Raw genomic sequence first — 20,898 nt, 5'->3', positions numbered from 1 at the left:
GGTTATTCACAGCATTTGGTGCTCCAGCCACAGTACTCAAATCCTAGAAAAAAATTATAAAAAAAATTGAACAAGGCCTGTCAGAAGGCATTTATCAGTTTTTTGTTAACATTTATCAGGATAATGATCAAAATTGACAACACTTTAAGGCAGGGGACACATGTAGACCATACTTAACAAAATTTTAAGTGCCACTGTGGTGTTGTCAATTTTTGTTTATAATTTAAGTTTTGCATTCATTTGTATTATTTGACAACCAAACATACCAAGGTACCCACTGCATGGACTCTACCGAAAGGATTCACACAGGCCTAATCCGCATTGGCTGACCAGAAAGAGTTTAATTCATTTGGATAGTGCAATATTTCAAGAACTATAACTCAGTGGAACAGTAAAAGTGAAAAAAAACTTATTCCCTATTTTGTCCCAAGTAACAACATTTATAAGCATTATGTATTTAACTTTGAAAACAAATTTGTTGAATGGTTCCTAAGTTATCTTATAGATAGTCAGCTTCAGCCTACCATACAGCACCACATTTATTACATGTCAATTGAATGTAACCTCAAAGTTGCATCAAACTTGATGTCAAGAAATACAAACTGGTGATACACCTGCCATGCTTAAGAGAAGCTGCACCTAGAGCAAATGATACACCTGTATTGATCATATATCAATTGCTGCTGATAAATAAAATTGGAAAAGAAGGCATTAAAATTTGTCTTTAATTCAAAATAGTAAAATCCTGTAACTCCAGAATAACAAATAAATAAAAAAGGAGCTTCTTTATAACAATCCTGACAATAATGTAAAGTTTCAAGGAAATCAATCTATGAATACCTGAATACTGTACTAAATTTAATGTGCAAAATGTGAAAAATTGCCTTTTTTCAAATAATTAAAGTCCCATAACTCTGAAATGATATAACTAAATAGAAAGACACTTTTCTTCAGCCAATCCTATTGCTGTTTTAATATAACATAAGAAATAATACATCCCCTCTCAGACGGTCATATAAAAACTCTAGTTTCTTGATATTTTCACGTTTTCTCTGCATTATTTAGATGGTCAGATAGTGTATTGCAATTTTTTTCTCTTTATATTCCAGCAATAAAATGTTTGAATATACATTACCAGCCTCTGTCTTACTGGTACAGTAATTGGTGAAAGCATATCTTCATCAGTCAAATCCTAAAAAATATAGTCATGCATATGATCATGATGATTCATATTTTATATTCTAGGGAAAATATAAAAAAAATATAAAGTGGTAAAATATAAAAAAAATATAAATTACTTATCTTGAAAGGATTGTTACCAACAATTATACTATTTTACACATTTACCTTATCTTAATTCAAGTTCCAGTTTATTAAAAAAAATTAATATAAAGAAGTTTCATTTACACATGTATACCATGAATAAAACAATTTTATCCTTTAATACTTTTCATATTTTTATTTCTTATGCTTAATCCTGTCAATAACAAACAAACAAACAAAAACTAGTCATTACTGGCATTAGAACTCTGTTATTGGTATATTGGATAATATTTGGAAACACTGAAGTTTCTTCTGTTTTGGTATTATTTATAAATACTTATAACCAATTATAAGAAATATCAAACAAGGAATACATCATGCATACCAAGCTGACAAAAATAAGTAAAACCAAAAATAACATATACATGTATACTAAAAGAAAGAAAAAGTGTGGTGAATGTGAGAGGAAAATATTTCAGATGGATTTGATACAATAAAAGACATTCAGTTTGTCTTGTAGACCTTTCACTTCTCAATATTTATTCAAAATTACTATAAATAACAACAACAGAACATTTTATAATTGAGTTTGCTTCATCTCTCTTAATACTTGCTATATAATCAATGTAGTCATATCTTTTGGTTTGGCAGAGATTAACAAAATCATTTATATTTATAATGATGCACATATCCATACGTTTTGTTGGTTATTAAAGAAATGATATCAATCACTGACCACATGACAAATACTTTTTACTTTTTAAAAGTCATAGAATTGGATATAAATGTCATTTTATACATTGAATGAAGCACAGAAGCATGGGTGCATGGTTCAGAAGATGTACAGAAAACTGGTTACCTTTTGTTGATTGCTTCAGTATACCCACCGACAATTTTTCAAGTTGATTGCTGTGTTTGAATCAGTGAAAAACTCTTAAACTATAATATGGATACCAGATAATGGTAAAAGCTACATTTTGTATCTAAATATTTGCAGGTGAAAAAGGGTGCATTATATAGAACAAAGAAAACATTCAATAGCTACAATGTATTAATAAAACAACTCTTAATCCAAAGGAGAAGACACTTTTTCTTCAACTGGCTAAGTACAGTACCACATCTATTACATTTCAAGTGTCTTCACCTGTGGGTCAAAAGTGTTCCAGCAGGATGACAATAAGCATTTATATTTTTTCTGTTTTTCTGCTTCTACATGTTCTATCTAGAATTTTGTTGTATAATAATCTAGTAATTAAAACTATTTAAATGTTTTGATATTAACTTTATGTTAGAACATAAAACAAGAAAATATAAGTATATTCCACACCACCATGACCACCCTTCACCTTTGGGAAATTGTAGCCAGAACACTTGACATTTAAAAAAATAAATAGCGCTTATATTCCATTACTTAAAAAATATATATATACAGTTTACCATTGTTATCTTGAGGTTTTCCTGACTTGAGAATTCATTTTTAGTTGATAGATTTAGCTTGACTCGAAGAATACATGAAGTTTTGCAGAATAGGGCCAACTCTTGTCCCACTTATTGAAAGGTTAAAATAAATCCAGCAGGGTAGAAGTCTGGGATTGATGTTTTGAACTGAGATACATGTATATTATGTTATCACCTTTGTCATGTTTATACAATTGAATATATTTTTTTTTCTCATGCTGTTTTTATACATTTCATGTTGCTTTTATCAAGAATGATATGTATTGCTTCAAAATATTTGCATACAAAAGTTACATTAATAACATGCTAAAACACATTTTGAGTAAAATTACATAGAACTAAATTTTTCTCAGATATGTCAGATATAGAACTATAAATAGACCAAAGTTTGGGACCACACTTTTTCAAGTCAACCAAGATCAAGACAAAAAGAGTTAACTGTATATATATTTATATATAACTGTATATATATTTATATATTCAATATGGTTTTACTTACACTTTAATCTGTAACAAAGCACAACACCTTTTTTGGTTATTTCATCCATAATTAAAGAACCTTAGTGAGCGCGCTCACATACCCCACGTCCCCACATTGTCATTGGAGGAATAAAATAAGTGTAAGAAAAAAAAAATTGAATCATAATTTCCTGTCAATATGCACATCTACATAGTATGTCCTTATTATCTACAAAGTTATATGAAATTCTGTTATGTGGTTTCAGAGGAGTTGCGATGACAAACTGTTGCAGAAGTACATGGAAGCAAATAAGTTCAAAGGGGAGTAACTCCTAGAAAAAAAATTGAATCGTAATTTCCTGTCGATATGCACATCTACATAGTATGTCTTTATTATCTAAAAAGGTTTCATGAAATTCTGTTGTGTGGTTTCAGAGGAGTTGCGATGACAAACTGTTGCAGTAGTACATTAAAGCAAATAAGGTCAAAGGGGCGCAACTCCTAGGAAAAAAATTGAATCGTAATTTCCTGTCGAAATGCACATCTACATAGTATGTCCTTATTATCTACAAAGTTTCATGAAATTCTGTGGTGTGGTTTCAGAGGAGTTGCGATGACAAACTGTTGCAGTAGTACATTGAAGCAAATAAGTTCAAAGGGGCGTAACTCCTAGAAAAAAAATGAATCGTAATTTCCTGTCGATATGCACAACTACATAGTATGTCCTTATTATCTAAAAAGGTTTCATGAAATTCTGTTGTGTGGTTTGAGAGGAGTTGCGATGACAAGAAACAAGACTGACGGACAGACGGATCAAAAACATTATACCCTCCGCAACTTCGTTGCGTGGGTTCGTTGCGGAGGGTAATAATAAAGAGGGAGGAATTTTGGTTTTTTCTATGATTAGGGTTTAAATAACAATAATTTAAGAAACTAATCTGTACTCAATTTCAGTTTTTTTTTATAGATGATATTATTGATATTATTATTATGATATCAAAAACTTATACTGTTTTTGAGTCACTGGTCCTTGAGGACCAAAATTTTGATTCTTCAAAATTTTTCTAATTAAATTGTATAACAAAAATTAACATAAATAAACAGGATGGAACAAATTTTCAGACTATAACCATGAGGAACGTAAGGTGGAACTTGATATTATTTGGTCTAATAGGTACATTGAAAATTTTTTAAACAGTTTACAATGACATATAATGCCAAGTGAAGGCAAACGCACACATGACCTTTTTGGTCTAGTAAGGTAAAAAATACAAGATTTAATGTTTTGTATTGATATAAATATAAACTACATTTGAACTGGAATAAATTGATTGTCCTGATTAGTATGTTCTTTTGTTTGTGTGTTGATGAAAAACCCTATTTGGGATTTTCTATAAAAAAAAAATCTTTGATTTAACTTTTAACTTAATATCATTATACTAGACTTGTTCTTACATTATTTCTATGACCCAACCTTGATCTTCTTTGTGGTATAGCATCCTGTCAAAAGAAACCAAATGATAAACAACATATTTACCAAAGTTTGCAATCTAAATTTGTACATGTATAATAAAAATATGAGTAGTCCAGTAATATTGTTTACAAATAATTTCAACATTTTTTTTTCATTACTGTGTACTGCAGTTAAAGACAACTTTTTTTTTATCTCTTATTGTTCTGTATTAGACACAATATATAGATGCAGGTTGTTTTGTGTCCTAGATATTTCATATTTGTTTACATTAATATGAGCTCACAAAATTATACATCCGCCCCTTGCAAAAATAAAAAAGATTAGGAAACAAGAATGTGTCCATTGTACATGGATGCCCAACTCACACTTTTATTTTCAATATTCAGTGGACCGTGAAATAGGAGTAAAACTCTCAATTAACATTAAAATTAAAAATATCATGCGGAACATATATACTTAGTTTCAAGTTGCTTGGACTTTAAACTTTATAAATACATTGACTAAAAAAATTACTGAAGTGTGCGCTATCATTTTCTATGTTCAGTGGACTGTGAAATATGGGTCAAAACTCTCATTTGGCATCATATCATAGGGAACATGTGTCCTAAGTTTCAAGTTGATTGGAATTCAACTTCATCAAAAAGAACAAAAAATATAATCTGAAGAAGGACAGATGGACAAATGAACGAAGACACAGAGACCGAAACACACTATAAAAATGAAATAGACAGTGCCTAATGTCACTTTATAATTAAAAATAAAATAAAATTTTAATAAAATATCAAAGAAGAATTGTGGATACAAAATATCCCCCCCTCCCTTTACAAATTAAGAGGTGGTTTGATAAATCCATTTTTCTTTTCTATTTTAAACTATAAATAGATAGAAGTTTGTTTTATCTTTATAAATAGATAGAAGGATACTTTATTTTATTTTCTAACTCGTAGAAAGTCATACCCACCAAATGGGGGTTAGGCAAACTGCTTCCTGACTCGTCACTGCTCTCTTCAGGAGAACTCTGGCCTATCTGAAAAGTTAAATGAGAAGTTAAATAGCATGCACAAGTGTATCTGTAAAATAAAAGCAGAAAAAAAAAAAGCAATGTAAATTTCATGATACCAATCCTAGTGTGTCAGCTCAGCTATGAAAGTGATACAATAAAAATAGAGCTTTTACTTTACTGCTCTCTGATGATTAATTCTTCCATAAAACACATTTTTAGAATACTAAATATACTACTTTTAAAGTGTTATCAAGCCTTATATGAAGGCTTTGGTAAGCAATACTATATATATAATGTTTAGCATATATCATTTAGTTACATGTACATGTATATGATGTGTTGCATACCATTTATAGTGACCTTGAAAGGACAAAGTGTCACCTTTAATTGTAACCCCATGTGCCATATACATGATATATGTAAAATGGTAAAGAAGCAATACAAGTTTTTGATGTCTTGAAATGTTGCTTTTATAACATGGGGAAAAATATATTGAACATGGGTTTTCTCTAAACTTCATGCACTAGTTTTTGATATTTTACTGGTAAAAATCACCTTTTCTGCTGGTAAAATATACAGGTTTGACCTGCCTATTTTGGATTTCACATCCTTTGTTGAAGTGACTTGCAATTCTTTAAGCTCACATATATTGATGGTATTTCTCACTGCTTTCATATATTTGAAAGCACATGTGAACTTAAAGATGGACATGACTTTTTCTGTCAGTTTATTTATTGTTGCAGGTCTTTCAATCTTAATAGGACGATAACCTGAAATAGATATTGATGTTGTGAAAGCAGGCATAATCTTTTTATTTGGTTAGAACTCAATTTTTACAAGGTGATTTCAATAATAATAAGCCTTCAGAAAGTACACGTATATCTTTTTTTAATTTTGCATTATATAAAGAATGATGCACACACAAGAGGCTCTCAAGAACCTGAATCGCTCACCTGATTTGTTAAAGCTTAATTCATTCACCAATCATGATTTATATTTTTGAGTAATAATGTATATCAGTGTTTGCCTAAAACATGCATCTTTTTTTTGGGGGGGGGGGGGGGGGGGGGGGGGGGTGGGGGGTGGGGCTGGGGTCATTGTTCTTAACATGTTCATGCAGATAGATCAATACTATTTTTCTCATTTACCCAAAGGAACATTCATTTAAAGTTTGAAGGTATTTGGCCCAGTAGTTTCAGAGGAGAAGATTTTTGAAATAGTAAGACAGAAAATTACTAATTTAGTGGCAGCAACCCAACAATGGTTTGTTTGATTTGTTTGAAAATTTCAGGGCTGGTAGATCTTGACCTGTTCAACATTTTTACCCCATGTCAGATTTGCTCTAAATGCTTTACTTTTTGAGATATAAGCCAAAAACTGCATTTGACCCCTATGTTCTATTTTTAGTCATGTGGCCATGTTTGTTGATGGATCAAAATTTCGGATACAATTTATAAACTAGATACCCTAAGGAACATTCATTTAACGTTTGAAGGTATTTGGCCCAGTAGTTTCAGAGGAGAAGATTTTTGAAATAATTTACGACGACAGACGACGACGGCGGACGCAAAGTGATGGCATTAGCTTGCATGGGGCCCTTCAGGCCCGGTGAGCTAAAAACAAGCTGTAATTCAGTGGTTGTCGTTTGTCATGTTTGTTGTTGTGTTATTTTTTTTTTCTTTCATTTTTTGTACATTAATTAAGCCGTTAATTTTCTCGTTTAAATTTGTCATTTCTGGGCCTTTTATAGCTGACTATGCAGTTTTGGCTTTGCTTATTGATGAAGACCATACGGTGACCTATTCTGTCATCAAAATCACTCACAAAATTTGATCTGCAAAACCATCATTTTAATTTATTATTTAAGGGAAATTCCTGTAAATAAGTCAATGACATTTCACATGTTTTTATTTTAGCACAAGCAATTTGGCAAATATCATTTCCATGGAGATATTTTTACCACAACCCCTCAGTCACCCAATCATGGTTCATTGACTTTGGAATTTTTTCATGGCTTATTTGTTAAAGTCTAGGGTTAGGTTATAAAGGAAACCAATGATGTTACATCATTAAAATCTAGTATTAAATTGTGAAATCTTGTATTAATTATAAAAAAAGAAGATATGGTATGATTGCCAATGAGACAACTCTCCACAAGAGACCAAATGACACAGAAATTAACAACTATAGGTCACCATACAGCATGTACAGTATCAAGTTGTGAAATCTAGTATTAAGTTGTGAAATCTAGTATTAAGTTGTGTAAGCATTTGTATATTTTGTTTCCTTAAAATTAATTTGGGGCAGGCCTCACATTGTCAGTCAAATTTTTCCATAGTTTACATGTTATGTGTTGTTTTTTTATTTCAAACAATTGCATTAAACTTTCAAAGTTGCATACAGTCAAATGTGTCAACAGTTTATTTTTATAATTACACAGTTATTTACCTAATTGCTTTTCATTCATTGCTTTCACAATGGTAGGATTAATAGTTTGATACTCTGGGCTGTCCAAACATGTCACTTTGAAGGAGTACATAGGTTTTTTCTTTTTCCTGGATGACCCTGCTCTTAGTCTGATTCATGACTTCGTCTGAAGTGTTGAAATCTGAAATATCATTTACGATAAAATAAAAATATATTTTACATTATTTTATTTTCATTTTAGTTGCAAACTCTGTCTGACTGACAAACTGTCAGACATACAATTAATCAGTCAAACAGAAGTTTTTAGATTTAGTTGCAAATATACATGTAGTAGAAAAGATCAAGTTTCTATTTCGGTCAGACAAACTCTGAAACAGTTCGGCACCAACTGGTATCCAATTACATTTATCTACATTCAATGATTCATGACATTCTTACATGTGTACATTGTAAATGTACACGACTCATGACTGCATGTGTAACCTATAGATGCTGTCTGCTCTATGGTCGGGTTGCTGTCTCTTTGACACATTCCCCATTTCCATTCTCAATTTTAATCACAGGGGCTTGTCTAATAATGGGTCATACGGATCACTTGAACTTGGTTACCACAATACTGGAATACCGAAGATAACAGTTGACAAAATATAATATATAAAGAAAGACTTAAATATCATTTCTTTTTTTAAATTCATATTTATGAACCCTTCTGTAGGCCTGTGTATCAATATTTTTTTTAAGTAAACCATATACACATTATTTATAAATAAACATTAGCAGTTTAGCACCATTGTAATAAAACGTTAACTAGGTAAAAACTTTAAACATCAGTCAATATTATACTTTACTATAGTAAACACCATAAAAAATAACACCCTTTTCCCGCAGTAACTGCATGTAAGCAGAATAGCTGTTATCCAATAGGGAATATCATTCAACGTCGTAAAAATTACCCCATATTTCAAGCGGACAACTGACCCTAGGCAAAATACTTGTGTGGGAATGAGCGTGTAGGCAAAATAACTGCATTGGCTGAAGTTTGCAAGATATTTTTCCAAAAATAACTAAAATGATAGCAAATCAGGATCAGCAAATTATCAGTTCAGTTCAGTACAATAATAATAATACAGTACCGGACTTCATAAAAATTAACGTCCAAAATTATTAAATCTAACAGACCTCAATAATTCTTTTCTCGATTTAATAATTGTGGATATAAACTTTTGACATAATTGTATTGTTTGGGTAACATACAATAACAACACAAGATGATGACACTGACATGACTGACACGTGTAAGAAAAGCTGTATCTAAACACTTAATATTGTATGGAAATAGTTATCTAAAACTCGTCTGACCAACTAGACAAGTCCCTTTGATACATGTTACAACACCACATCAATAAAATAATAACAGGGACGTGTATATATAAAAATAAAAGAAATATTGTTTTGACGTAAATTTTGATTATCAAAAATCTTTTACCGGACCTTATCCAGACAAGAAATCATCGTCATCTTGATTTTCGACAACTTGTGGTCTTGCTGCTTCTGTATAAAATCTTTGTGCCCTGTTTATCAACATTTGCAGACGGGCTGCGGACGATTCAGCCATATTCATACTTTACCGCCAATATCAAGAAAAATCCGGAGGCTGTCCGAATAGTTAGATGACGACTGGATATTTTTAGAAAATACTTTGTTAGAAACATTTTGATTGGCCGACAAAAGTACAAAACTTACGGTGTGGAATGAAAAACTTACGGTATGGAATTGAAAACCAACGCGTTGGCCGTGGGTTGCTACCCGTGTCGGTGGTTGACGAGATCCTTGCGGATGAGGGCTGTAGCCAGACTCCTTACGGTCAGAAAATACCCGGACGGACAAGACTATAGTTCAATAAGCTGCATTGGCTCCAATATCATCTAAACGGGTGGTCGGATGGACCCGGTTCGATCAATCGGCTGGTCATGTCGAGCCCTTCAGTTAATTTTCAACAATAAGCTTTCTTGTAACAATTTTCATGATATACACATGTGTTTTAAATAAAGCTATTTATATTTCGGATAACTGAAGAAGGCGATGGCTCATGGGTCAATCAAGTGGTACGCTTTCTATTTCGCTTGATGGATACGCTCTGCTTGAGTATACCATTCTTGGAACATCTGGTGCTTTCCGCAGTGGATCTTGGGTGCTAATTTTGGGGACCAGCTACGTTATACATGTTATACTTGGAGCTCGTTTTCAGCATTAGCACTTGACCCCGGCTCGCCACGGAAACACAGCATCGCCCTTGTAGGCACTCCGAGGTGGGTGGATGACAAGAATGGTGAATCTTTCTCATTTCCTATGGCACAACAAAACCAACCCTCTAAATCAGCTTTAATACATAAAAAAAGAAAATGTGATGATTCAGTGCCCTGTCAGGAAGATGACAGTTGGCCCAGATTTATTGTAATAAAAGGAACAGATGAAAAACCAATTTCCAAAATATCTCCCTTTGTGATTCACAAACAAATTCAAAGCGTTGCTGGTACTGTAAAAAAAGTTTCAAAAATGAGATCAGGCAATTTGTTGGTTGAATGTTCCAACAAAAGTCAATCAACAAATTTGCTTACACTGACAACAATTACAAACTTTCCTGTTTCTGCCTCTCCTCACAACAGTTTGAACAGCTGTAAGGGGATCATTCGAGACAGAAGTCAATACCTTGATGACCTTACCGTGGAAGAAATCTGTGAGGAACTTTCAAGCCAAGGTGTAACTGATGTTGTTAGATTTCAAATAAAAAAGAATGGAAATATAATCAAATTAAATACATATCTTTTGACATTTAGAACTCCAACTCCTCCTCCATCTATTACTTTAGGTTGCTTCGGAATCAGAGTTGACAGGTTTATCCCTAACCCAATTCGATGCTTCACTTGTCAAAAGTTTGGTCATGGAAGCAAACAATGTCGTGGTACGCAGAGATGCTTCAAGTGTTCTGACGAAGGACACGAGGGAACAACCTGTAGCTCTGAATCTTCTAAATGCGTAAACTGTGGTGAATCCCATTTTTCATCATCTAGGGACTGCCCTGTTTACCTTAAAGAAAAAAATATTATCAAAATTAAAACAGAAAGAAACATCAGTTACCCAGAAGCTAAACAGATAGCTTCTGTTTCGAATGATCTTGTTTCGAACAGACCATCGTACGCCAGCAAAGTTGTCCGCTCATTCAGTCACGAGCATACACAAACTCGCATGACCTGGCCAATTGATGCTGAGACATTTACAATGCTGCCTGTTGAAACAGAACCTAACGATAAAATATTAATTCCAAGAAAACCAACACCTTCTAAAACCAGTACTCAGTCAACTCAATCTTCCTTACAGAGCTCAATGTCATCATCTAAAAAAAATGAAAAAAAGAAATCAAATAAAAAAGATACAGTTAAATCAGACAGTTGGGGCGGTGAATCTGTCTGGGATCTTCCCAGTGACATTGATGATTCTTCCATCTCCAATAGTCCTCCTTCATCTGCATCTAATAAAACTAGTTTATCTTCTGCATCTAGTACAAAGTCTTCTAAAGCCCCGTCTCCTCTTCGTTCTCCAGAACAGAAGGATGTCCCAAAGAAGCCAGCAAATACATCCTCTCAGAAGTCTTCTGATTTGAGGTCGCGGGGTAGGGGTCGAGGCGGAGCAAAACCAGCTGCGCATGGTCCTGGAGATAGACGACTCTCCTCACACAACAGATTTTCAACACTTAATGACGAATCAGAAATGGAAATCGAAAGTGTTCCGCCACCCGAAAGATTACAATCTCAGGGTAAGCGAAATAAGAATGCTGGCAAACTCGATAGCATTCGCCCGTCTATTAACAAAACATGACTAATATCATCCAATGGAATTGCCGAGGTCTTAAAATAAATCTTCTCGAGTTAACGCTTCTAGTTCAGTCTTTTTTACCTACTGCATTTTGTCTTCAAGAAACTCATTTAAAAGAAAGTGACAATGTATCTTTAAAAGGATACAACATGTATAGCACATTTTCTAAGGTAGATGAACGTGCTGCAGGCGGATCATCCATTTTTGTGAATGACAACGTCATTCATAGCACAGTCCAATTCACCACGGATCTGCAGGCAGTTGCAATTCGTTTATCATTAGATAAAACAATTACATTATGTTCTATATATATTCCACCCAATTCAATTATCGATAAAGCTAAACTCAAAAACCTCACTGATCAATTACCCTCACCATTTATACTTATGGGCGACTTCAATGCACACAACCCCTTGTGGGGAAGCAAGTCTCATAATATCAAAGGTAAGATCATTGAGGACTTTGTCTCTCAAGAAGGATTATGCATTTTTAATGATGGATCTAATACTTATCTTCATCCTGGAAACGGGTCTTATTCTGCTATTGATATCACTATTTGCGATCCCTCTCTTCTTCTGGATTATTCATGGCGTGTTCATGATGATCTATGTGGAAGTGATCACTTTCCAATAGTACTTGAACATCTTTTTACTTCTGCCCAACAGAGAGTACCACGTTTGAAACTTGACAAGGCGGATTGGTCCTTGTTTGAGAATCTCTGTCAAGCGGAACTTCAGTCAAAGATGTTTGAGACTGTACAAGATCCAATTTTAACTTTTAATACAGTTTTAACGTCAATTGCTGACAGAACTATTCCTAAGACCTCGGCAAATCCGAAACATCCCAGCAAACCATGGTTTGATGATGCTTGTGATCAAGCAATAGGTGACCGTAAAAAATCTGAAAGACGGTTCAACCAACAACCAACGACAGAAAACTTGAGTAATTTCCGTGTTTTTCGCGCTAAGGCACGGCGGACTTGCAGGCAAGCACGACGAACGTCTTGGAAGAAATTTGTCTCGGAGATAACATCTCGCACTCCGATGACAAAAGTATGGAACATGATACAAAAGATAAAAGGTAAAAATTCTAAAGCCACAGTTAAACATTTAAAAAATGGCAATGATTTATTAACATCTGAAAAGGATATTGCCAACAAGCTTGGTGAAACTTTTGCGAAATCTTCTTCTTCTAACAACTACAGGGAAGATTTAAAAAAAGTTAAAAAACAAAAAGAAAAAATTAAATTAAACTTTAAATCAAAAAATGGTGAAAATTATAATAAACTCTTTTCTCTTGAAGAACTTAAAACATCTCTATCAAAAGCCCATGATACAGCTTGTGGGCCTGATAATATTCACTACCAACTGTTAAAACACTTGCCAGATTCCTCGCTGGAAGCTCTTTTGCAGCTTATGAATAACATCTGGGAATCTGGTGATTTACCATCAATCTGGAAGCTTGCAACCGTCGTGCCTATTCCAAAACCAAGTAAAGATCACACGGATCCTATTAATTATCGGCCAATTGCTCTTACCAGTTGTGTCTGTAAAACACTAGAACGGATGGTTAATGATCGCCTTGTTTGGTTCCTGGAATCCAATGGGCTTTTAGCCAATATCCAGTGTGGATTCCGCCAAGGTCGCAGTACTCTTGACCATCTTGTTCGATTCGAATCATTTGTCCGTAATGGTTTTGCGAAAAATGAACATGTAGTGTCGGTCTTTTTCGATCTAGAAAAAGCCTATGATACTACATGGAAGTATGGTATTTTAAAAGATCTGTTTGATATGGGGTTGAAAGGCAATATGCCAAATTTTATTTCGAATTTTTTATCTAACAGACAATTTAATGTTAGAGTAAATTCAACCATGTCTGATCTGTATGATCAAGAGATGGGTGTCCCTCAGGGCAGTATTTTGTCTGTTACATTATTTAGTCTTAAAATCAACAGCCTTGTTGAAGTTTTAAAAAGTAATATTGAAGGTTCATTGTATGTTGATGACTTTTTAATATGTTATAGAAGCAAAAATATGAATAACATAGAAAGACAATTACAGTTATGTCTTGGAAGAATTGAAAAATGGGCCTCGGAAAATGGGTTTAAATTTTCCATTTCAAAAACGGTCGGGATGCATTTTTGTAACAAAAGGAAATTGCATCTTGATCCAGAACTCACTTTGTACGGCAACCCAATTAAAATGGTTGATGAAACCAAATTTCTTGGGTTAATTTTCGATAAAAAGTTAACCTTTCTACCCCATATCAAAATGTTAAAATCGAAATGTTTAAAAGCATTAGATATTTTAAAAGTTGTCGGCAGCACCGACTGGGGTGCTGATCGAAACATTTTACTTAATTTATATAGATCTCTAGTTAGATCTAAACTAGATTATGGCTCTATAGTGTATGGCTATGCAAGGAAGTCCTACATACAGATTCTCGATGCTGTGCATCATCAGGGTTTGCGTCTCTGTCTTGGCGCATTTAAAACCTCACCAGTTGAGAGTCTGTATGTAGAGGCTGATGAGCACTCACTCTCTAACAGACGTTTGAAGCTTGGACTTCAATATGCTGTCAAACTAAAAGCCAACTCAGATAATCCTGCCTACAGCTGTGTTTTTAATCCAATTTATGAAGATATTTTTGCAAAACATGAAAATAAAATTCCTCCATTAGGTATACGTTTAAAACCACATTTAGCTTCTTTTGATTTAAAATCTGTTGCTCAAGTTGAAACTTGCAAATGTCCTCCATGGGAACTTCCCAAACCAAAAATGATATTTGATCTCCGTGAACACAATAAAAATAAAACAAATCCTCTTTTAATTCAGCAACACTATGCTGAAATCAAAGCCAATTATTCAGATTTTTCAACTGTCTATACTGATGGATCAAAAGATGGTGACAGAGTTGCATCTGCTGCTGTCTTCAGGGACAGAGCTGCAACTCTCCGTTTGCCATCTGATGCATCGATCTTTACTGCTGAAGCAGAAGCAATAATTTTGGCTTTGAAATTTATTGCTTCTTCAGATAAATCCAAATTTATTATATGTTCTGATTCACTTTCATGCTTACAAGCTATACAAAATACTAAAATTAAAAACCCAACAATTCTCAAAATTTTATATGTAATGAGGAATTTAAAAATTCTTCTTAAAGAAATATTATTTCTATGGGTGCCGAGTCATGTTGGAATCCTTGGAAACACAGCTGTAGACCTTGAGGCAAAGAATGCCCTGGGTGACCCTTTATCTAACTGTGATATACCATATACCGATTTTAAATCTAATATTAGAGAATATGTTTTTAATATATTGAAAAATGAATGGAGTAAAAAAGATGGTAATAAATTACATGAAATTAAACCTAATTTATGTAAACCTTTCAATAATTTTATGTGCAGAAAAGATCAGTGTGTTATTTCTAGATGTCGTATTGGTCATACTAGAATAACACACGAATATCTTTTAAAAAATGAAGTAGAACCACAATGTATACCTTGCAACTGCAAGTATACTATTAAACATGTTTTAATCAATTGTATTGACTTTGCTGATATTCGTAAGAAGCATTTCAATGTCAATAATATGTATGATTTATTTAATAATGTTTCATTTACAAATATTGTTTCATTTTTAAAAGAAGTTGGAATATATTCTAAAATATAAAAATGTTATTATATTTAAAACGTTTTAAAATTTTTATCACGTTATCTTAATGTTCATTTTTATTTGTAAATAATCAATTTGCTTTAATCTAGAATTTTAGTTTATTGAAGGACCTTTTGTCTGATTTTAAGAATATGCTTTAAATTGTAAAAAATATTCGAATTAGCTCTCGCCGCGATATAGCCTTGTTGTGCTAATGCGGCGTAAAGCAACCAACAATCAATCAATCAATCAATCAATTTTTTTTTCTGATACAATTTTTTTTTCTTACACTTATTTTATTTCTCCAATGACAATGTGGGGTCGTGGGGTATGTCAGCGCCCTCACTAAGGTTCTTTCATTAGATGTAAATTTAAATCGGTAACATTTTCTTGATAATTGTATTAGATGTAACCATAAATCGGTCACTTTCTGTACTGATCATTTAACTATATTTCACATTAAATTTAAACATTTTTTTAATAAATTCGATTACAATTTTATAGATAAATGTATTAGATGTAACCTTTAATTGGTCACTTTTGAAAGATAGTTTTATATATGACCTAAAATCGGTAACGTTTTCTAAATAGTTTTAGTACATGTAAACCTTAAATCGGCTACTTTCTGTATTAATCATTTTACTATATTTCACGTTAAATTGTAACATTTTTTCTGGATAATTGTGTAAGTTGTAAACTAGAACCTATTACTTTTTTAGATAATTGTATAAGATGTGACCTTAAATCGGTCACTTTTCTAGATAATTAATAAGATGGAAATTTAAATCTGTCACTTTTTTAGATAATTAATAAGATGGAAATTTAAATCTGTCACTTTTTAAAGATCATAGTCTTAGATGTGACCTTCAATTGATCAATTCTTAAATGTTAATTATATTATATTTTACAATAAATACGACCAACTGTAAAACATTATTGTAACGGATGTAATCTAAAATGGGTCACTTTTTTTGATAATTTTATAAGATGTAACCTATAATCAAGTCACTTTTTCTAGATAACTGTATTAGATATGACGTTAAATCGTTCACTTTTCTACATAATTTTATAAGATGTAACCTTAAATCGGCCACTTTCTCAATTTATAATTTGACATTAAATTCGAACTTTTTTATAAATAATTTTAAAAGATGTTACCTCAAATTGTTTACTTCTTAATTGTTAATTTTATTATAATTTACAATTACTTTGCATCTTGTAAAGGATAATTGTATCAGATGTAACCTATAATCGGTCACTTTTTCTTGGAAATTTTATTATATGTCACCTTAAATAAGCCACTTTCTTTATTGATAATTTTACTATATTTCGACAACTTTTTAAAGATAATTGTATTAGATGTGACCTTAAATCAGTCACTTTTCTAGATAGTTAATTTGATGTGACCTTAAATCGGTCACATTTCAATATAATTCTATTAGATATCACCTCAAATAAGCAGTTTCTGTATTGATAATTTTACTATAATTTAGAATAAATTCGACTACTTTTTTTTAGACAATTGTAGTAGATGTAACCTTTAATCGGTCACTTTTGAAAGTTAATTGTATTTTATGTGACCTCAAATCGATAAATTTTTCATAATTTTAGCAGAAGTAATTATAAATCAGCCACTTTCTGTATTGATCATTTTACTATATTTCAAGTTAAATTTGAACATTTTTTATTGAATTCGATTACTCTTTATAGATAATTATATTAGATGTAACCTTTAATCGGTCACTTTTGAAATATAATTGTATTTTATGTGACCTTAAATCGGTAACTTTTTATAAATAATTTTAGTAGATGTAACTTTAAATCGGCCACTTTCTGTATTGATCATTATACTATATTTTTTATGTTAATTTGAACATTTTTTCTAGATCATTGTGATAGATGTAAACTAAAACCTATCACTTTTTCTAGATAATGGTATTAGATGTGACCTTAAATCTATCACTTTTCTAGATAATTTATTATACCCCACGCAACGAGTTGCGGAGGGTATAATGTTTTTGACCGGTCCGTCTGTCCGTCCGTCTGTCCGTCCGTCAGTCCTGTTTCTTGTCATCGCAATTCCTCTCAAACCACACAACAGAATTTCACGAAACTTTTTTAGATAATAAGGACATACTATGTAGTTGTGCATATCGACAGGAAATTACGATTCAATTCTTTTTCTAGGAGTTACGCCCCTTTGAACATATTTGACCAATATACTACTGCAACCTTTTGTCATCGCAACTCCTCTCAAACCACACAACAGAATTTCATGAAACCTTTTCAGATAATAAGGACATACTACGTAGATGTGCATATCGACAGGAAATTACAATTCAATTCTTTTTCCAGGAGTTACGCCCCTTTGAACTTATTTGCCCAATATACTACTGCAACCTTTTGTCATCGCAACTCCTCTCAAACCACACAACAGAATTTCATGAAACCTTTTCAGATAAGGACATACTACGTAGATGTGCATATCGACAGGAAATTGCGATTCAATTTTTTTTCCAGGAGTTACGCCCCTTTGAACTTATTTGTCCAATATACTACTGCAACCTTTTGTCATCGCAACTCCTCTCAAACCACACAACAGAATTTCATAAAACTGTGTAGATAATAAGGACATACTATATAGATGTGCATATTGCCAGGAAATTAGGATTCAATTTTTTTTTCTGATACAATTTTTTTTTCTTACACTTATTTTATTTCTCCAATGACAATGTGGGGTCGTGGGGTATGTCAGCGCCCTCACTAAGGTTCTTTCATTAGATGTAAATTTAAATCGGTAACATTTTCTTGATAATTGTATTAGATGTAACCTTAAATCGGTCACTTTCTGTACTGATCATTTAACTATATTTCACATTAAATTTAAACATTTTTTTAATAAATTCGATTACAATTTTATAGATAAATGTATTAGATGTAACCTTTGATTGGTCACTTTTGAAAGATAGTTTTATATATGACCTAAAATCGGTAACTTTTTCTAAATAGTTTTAGTACATGTAAACCTTAAATCGGCTACTTTCTGTATTAATCATTTTGCTATATTTCACGTTAAATTGTAACATTTTTTCTGGATAATTGTGTAAGTTGTAAACTAGAACCTATCACTTTTTTAGATAATTGTATAAAATGTGACCTTAAATCGGTCACTTTTCTAGATAATTAATAAGATGGAAATTTAAATCTGTCACTTTTTTAGATAATTAATAAGATGGAAATTTAAATCTGTCACTTTTTAAAGATCATAGTCTTAGATGTGACCTTCAATCGATCAATTCTTAAATGTTAATTATATTATATTTTACAATAAATACGACCAACTGTAAAACATTATTGTAACAGATGTAATCTAAAATGGGTCACTTTTTTTGATAATTTTTTAAGATGTAACCTATAATCAAGTCACTTTTTCTAGATAACAGTATTAGATATGACGTTAAATCGTTCACTTTTCTACATAATTTTATAAGATGTAACCATAAATCGGCCACTTTCTCAATTTATAATTTTACATTAAATTCGAACTTTTTTATAAATAATTTTAAAAGATGTTACCTTAAATTGTTTACTTCTTAATTGTTAATTTTATTATAATTTACAATTACTTTGCATCTTGTAAAGGATAATTGTTTCAGATGTAACCTATAATCGGTCACTTTTTCTTGGAAATTTTATTATATGTCACCTTAAATAAGCCACTTTCTTTATTGATAATTTTACTATATTTCGACAAGTTTTTATGGATAATTGTATTAGATGTGACCTTAAATCAGTCACTTTTCTAGATAATTAATTTGATGTGACCTTAAATCGGTCACATTTCAACATAATTCTATAAGATATCACCTCAAATAAGCAATTTCTGTATTGATAATTTTACTATAATTTAGAATAAATTCGACTACTTTTTTTTAGACAATTATAGTAGATGTAACCTTTAATCGGTCACTTTTGAAAGTTAATTGTATTTTATGTGACCTAAAATCGATAAATTTTTCATAATAATTTTAGAAGTAATAATAAATCAGCCACTTTCTGTATTGATCATTTTACTATATTTCAAGTTAAATTTGAACATTTTTTATCAAATCGATTACTCTTTATAGATTATTATATTAGATGTAACCTTTAATCGGTCACTTTTGAAATATAATTGTATTTTATGTGACCTTAAATCGGTAACTTTTTATAAATAATTTTAGTAGATGTCACTTTAAATCGGCCACTTTCTGTATTGATCATTATACTATATTTTTTATGTTAATTTGAAAATTTTTTCTAGTGCATTGTGATAGATGTAAACTAAAACCTATCACTTTTTCTAGAAAATGGTATTAGATGTGACCTTAAATCTATCACTTTTCTAGATAATTTATTATACCCCACGCAACGAGTTGCGGAGGGTATAATGTTTTTGACCCGTCCGTCCGTCCGTCCGTCTGTCCGTCTGTCTGTCCTGTTTCTTGTCATCGCAACTTCTCTCAAACCACACAACAGAATTTCACGAAACCTTTTTAGATGATAAGGACATACTATGTAGTTGTGCATATCGACAGGAATTTACGATTCAATTCTTTTTCTAGGAGTTACGCCCCTTTGAACGTATATACTTTAATGTACTACTGCAACAGTTTGTCATCGCAACTCCTCTCAAACCACACAACAGAATTTCATGAAACCTTTTAAGAAAATAAGGACATACTACGTAGATGTGCATATCGACAGGAAATTACGATTCAATTCTTTTTCCAGGAGTTACACCCCTTTGAACTTATTTGCCCAATATACTGCTGCAACCTTTTGTCATCGCAACTCCTCTCAAACCACACAACAGAATTTCATGAAACCTTTTCAGATAAGGACATACTACGTAGATGTGCATATCGACAGGAAATTACGATTCAATTTTTTTTCCAGGAGTTACGCCCCTTTGAACTTATTTGTCCAATATACTACTGCAACCTTTTGTCATCGCAACTCCTCTCAAACCACACAACAGAATTTCATTAAACTGTGTAGATAATAAGGACATACTATGTAGATGTGCATATTGACAGGAAATTAGGATTCATTTTTTTTTCTGATACAATTTTTTTTCCTGATACAATTTTTTTTCTAACACTTATTTTATTTCTCCAATGTGGGGTCATGGGGTATGTGAACGCGCTCACTAAGGTTCTTTCATTAGATGTAAATTTAAATCGGTAACATTTTCTAGATAATTGTATTAGATGTAACCTTAAATCGGCCACTTTCTGTATTGACAA

General features: G+C 32.1%; 1 long non-coding RNA gene across 1 annotated transcript; it reads right to left on the bottom strand.

Annotated features, from left to right (window-relative positions):
* Window positions 1-4,542: 4,542 nt before the first annotated feature.
* On the bottom strand, window positions 4,543-6,421 carry LOC127732322 (uncharacterized). Its single transcript, XR_007996182.1, has 3 exons — window positions 6,213-6,421; window positions 5,616-5,681; window positions 4,543-4,680 (listed from the first exon to the last, which is right to left on the bottom strand). It is a non-coding gene; the product is annotated as an uncharacterized LOC127732322 (long non-coding RNA).
* Window positions 6,422-20,898: the final 14,477 nt, after the last annotated feature.

This window comes from Mytilus californianus, unplaced genomic scaffold, assembly GCF_021869535.1.
Source record: "Mytilus californianus isolate M0D057914Y unplaced genomic scaffold, xbMytCali1.0.p SCAF_23, whole genome shotgun sequence".
Taxonomy (NCBI): domain Eukaryota; kingdom Metazoa; phylum Mollusca; class Bivalvia; order Mytilida; family Mytilidae; genus Mytilus; species Mytilus californianus.
Note: the sequence above shows the minus strand (reverse complement) of the source record. Positions and strands in the feature narration are given on the sequence as shown.